The sequence below is a fragment of the Palaemon carinicauda genome, chromosome 24 (assembly GCF_036898095.1).
Source record: "Palaemon carinicauda isolate YSFRI2023 chromosome 24, ASM3689809v2, whole genome shotgun sequence".
In the NCBI taxonomy this organism is placed as follows: domain Eukaryota; kingdom Metazoa; phylum Arthropoda; class Malacostraca; order Decapoda; family Palaemonidae; genus Palaemon; species Palaemon carinicauda.
In genome coordinates this window covers 27550981-27555411 of record NC_090748.1, presented here as the reverse complement: position 1 = coordinate 27555411, position 4431 = coordinate 27550981, and positions in this window count along the sequence as shown.

Genomic DNA, 4431 nt, shown 5'->3' with positions numbered 1-4431 from the left:
GGCCTTTTGCAATGCAAAGAAGGTCCTATCCACCGCTGCAGCTCTCCTATTCCTATCACACATGCGACGTCACTATTAGTGCAGTACTCGAGCAAGTGGTAAACAGCTCGCCCTGCCCATTGGCCATCTTCATAAAAAATCTATCCAAGGCAGAATCGGTTTATACTACCTTCGATCGCGAATTGCTGGTGGTGCACTTGGCTGTCCGTTACTTTCGCCATTTCTTAAAATAGGCGCCTTTCGTCATTCGCACAGACCACATGCCTCTAGTGCACGCCTTCACTCGACAGTCTGACGCCTGGTCTGCCAGTCAACACCTACATCTCTCCGCCTGGTCCGCTAGTCAACACCGACATCTCTCCGCCGTGGCTGAATACAATTGCACCCTTCAATATGTCCCTGGGAGAATGAATCCCATTGCCGATGCCTTGTAAGAAACACGTTGGCTGCCATTCAGCTGGGATTGGGCTACAACGCCTTGACCGAGGCCAAATAACAGGATCCAGAGTATCAAGCATGTAGGACATCCTGCACCTCCTTCCATTAGAAAGACTTTCCCCTCGAAGACTCTAACACTACCCTCCTCTCTGATATCTGTACTGGTAGACCGCAACCTTGGATTCCTGCTCCCATATGCAGGTAGGTTTTTTATTTCATTCACGGCCTCTCACACCCCTCGTGCCGTTCTACTGCAGAGCTGCTGAAGACGAAGTTCATTTGGCACCGCATTTCTAAGGATGCTAAGAATTGGGTCCGCACCTGTACTTCTTGTCAATCTTCGAAAGTACATCGACACAGGGATTCAGGAGTTGTGCACCTTTCCTCAACCTCGGCGTCATTTCGCACACATTCACGTCAACTTCGTAAGCCCCCTACCCACATCACAGGGACATCGTTATCTGTTTACAGTCATCGACCGCTCACACTCATTGGCCTAAAGCCATTCCCATGTAAAATGCAACGTCCACCTCATATACATCTGCCTTACTCTCAGAATGGATTGCGAGATTTAGTATCCCTGAGCATAATACTTCTGATAGGGGTACCACTTTCACCTCTCAATTGTGGACATCATTAGCGAATCTCCTGGGCATCACCCTACATCAGACAACTACCTACAACTCAGCTGCCAATGGAATGGTTGAACGTTTTCATTTCACCTTCAAAGCAATCTTAATGTCCCGCTGCAAGGATTTCAAGTAGTTCACTCAGCTTCCCTGGGTCTTTCTGGAACTAAGGACCACTCTTAAAGACGCCCTAGACATCTCAGCAGCTGAAATGGTGTATGGCGACCCGTTAGTCGTCCCTGCCGAATTTTTTCCTTCTGCAACCTCCTCCTACGATCTCCGGCACATACGTCACATCGTTGGAAAATTCACTCCATGGCGCCAGACTTACAAGCCCCCAACGAAGCATCATATACCGACAGACTTCCACTCTGTAACGAACATCTTCCTACACAACGACACTAGCAAGCCACCGCTAACGACCCCTTGCAGGGTCCCTTTCCTTTTGATCCAACGCAGTGCGAAAGCATTCCTACTAAACATTCGTGGCAAAGAAGACTGGGTCTCCATTGATCGTCTAAAACCTGCTTATCTTCTGCCAGATGACCACCTATAGTTCGCTTCTCTAGATAAGGGCGCCCTATTTTACAGGTGCTTTATGTCATTTCTAGGGCGGGAGCCATGTACCAACTGTGTGTCACCCGACCGTATATAGTAACGACATTTAATTTTGTGTATATATCATGCTTGTATCTTCGCTCTCCCCTCGCACTAATATTGAACCTGAAATAACGTGTCTTTTTTTCTCACTCTTGACCCTTCGTTACTTTGCTGGGGTTTCCAAACATGAGTACTCCCCTGGGGTATTTACTCACCCCAATGCAAAAATATTTATAGTGTTACTAATATGTAAAATATAGTCATACTGCTGGTTCAGGATGTATCTACAATTCCTGTTTAACAGTTTGAATCGCTTGTAGCTGGTTGACATTAATATAAAATAATACATAAAATAAATTATAAAACTAAGGAAAAATTACCAATACTTGGATTCAGATCACATTTATTATGAAAATACTTACAGGATACACCATTTTATGTGACTTTTTAATATAATATGCACTTATATCGACATATTTTCATTTCCCATTGAAAAAACAGATATTATTTAAATCATAAATACATTAGTCTGGTGGGGTGATTGAACACCCCAGAAGGCCAAAGCGACGTCTACCTCCCAAGACAACTGACCAACAACCACGCAACACTACATGTGACACGACCTTAATGAGTCAGGAGAGTACTGGGAAGGAGAAAAAAAATGTTGCCAACTAGGAATTACGAGCACTTAAGCAAAATTGGGGCGATAAAACAACCCAATGGGAGTAACGAAGGGTTAACTGTTAACCGGTGCGGTGTCGGCTGAGCAGAAAATTTCGTGTTGCATTGAGTTTTTGTATATAAAGGCGTGTGCTCTGTAATAAAGTTACTCAGTTGCTTTAATCCGGCCTTTGAGTCACAACCTTTTCTTGGCTCGTTACACTATTCATAAGAAAACAGGAAATTACGATCAATGCTGCTGTAAGAAAAGTACCGTGTCAGTCAGTGATGTCACGTGGAACTTATTTGCAGATGATTAGTATCATTTAAGTCACATCCTCTGTTCAGGATGAAAAAAGGTAGAAACTGAAAGAAATTAATAATGATAACAACAATAACTAAACGGAAGGCGTTCTTATTGTTACGGATATTTTCTCATTAAATCTAATCATCATGTTCCACCTATTTTCATCTTTTCATTAACCATAGTTTTGTGAATTAGCAGTCATATAGAAATCAGACCCCCTTATCACCTGGGTGGGATGGGCAACAACTAAGTCCCCCTTATTACCCAAGGGGCGCAAAAATTAAATAGCCCATTATCACCCAGGGAGCCAAAAAAATAAGTTTTCCCCTATCACCCGGGGAAACAAAAAACCTAAGTGTCATAGGAGTCATTGATTTATTGTTTGCATGAATATTACCATTTTCCTAAAACTATTTGAGGTACTGTATCTCTGAATGGTCTATCATATGTGGTTGATGAAATTGATGGATTTTATGATTATTAACATAAAACTAAAAACTGGGATTATTGAGAAACAATAGAAATTTTATTTGAAAGATGTAGATAATGCAAATGGATATTTAGTAAGTTAAATCAATACTGCCCTCGAAGAATATACGTTCTTGAAAAATAAAATTAGTTCAGTTATATGGAGATAGATGAGAAGACATGTTTATTGCATGTAATATTGAGTATATATCTATGGCACCATGTCTAATAAATGATGTGAATATGTTAACTATATTAGGCATAAAGTCAATATCGTGTGAAATGGCTGTTACCAATGAGGTGAGATGAATGCAAATAACCTGTAGTCAACAGATAACGAGTTTTATATACAGGCAGTTCCGAAAAAGTGTCACAAAAACTCAAACAGAATTATAAATGCAAATAAACAGAATTATAAATGCAAAAACAAACTAAAACAGATTTTGTTATCAATGCGAGAGATGAAAAAAAAGCACTGACGCTAGTGTACAATTGTGTATGAAACAAATGCAGTAAATGGTTGTCCCCTTAAAAAGACATATATATGAAATAAGTGGACCATGCTCTTAAGAGGCACACTGTAGGTGGGTCATCTTGCAGGAGATACATATGATTTAGGCGATCAATGGAGACATAGTCATCTTTTCAAGTATGTAGGAAAACTTGTGTCGCAGAGTCGAAATATACTTTTATTGTTGCTTAGCTGGGGGTGAACAACTCTAGCAGTATATGTTAAATTTTCCCACAATGTGATGCAGGCATTGGATATTGTTGGAGGAGGCACTAAACGAAAGAAATTAAGCAGGGACGACCAACTGGTCTCCATATACCATTTTAGCTTCCAGGACATCCAGGGCATCTTTAGGAGTAGTCCTTACTACCAGGAGGACCCAGGGAAGCTGAGTAAACAAGTTGTAGTCATTGCTGTGGGATATATAGACTGTTTTGGGGATGCAATGACAACGTTCAACAATTCCGTTGGCTTCAAGACTGTAGGTGGTTGACAGATGTGGGTTGATGCCCTTGAGTTTCGCTAATGATGTCCACAATTGAGAGGTGAAAGTGGTACTTATTGTCCAGAGCAGTATGTTCAACTTTACTAAATCTCGCTATCCAGCCTGAGAGTGAAGCAAATATGCATGGAGTGGACATTAGAGCTTGCATGAGAATGTCTTCAGCCTAACGAATGGAGCGCTAAATGATGGTAAACACGTAACAATGCATTTATGATGTGGGTACAGTACCTTCTACATCAACATGAATTTGGGTAAAATGACTAAGGTTGAGCAAAGGTGCCCACTCCTGAATCGGTGTGTTTATGTAATTTAG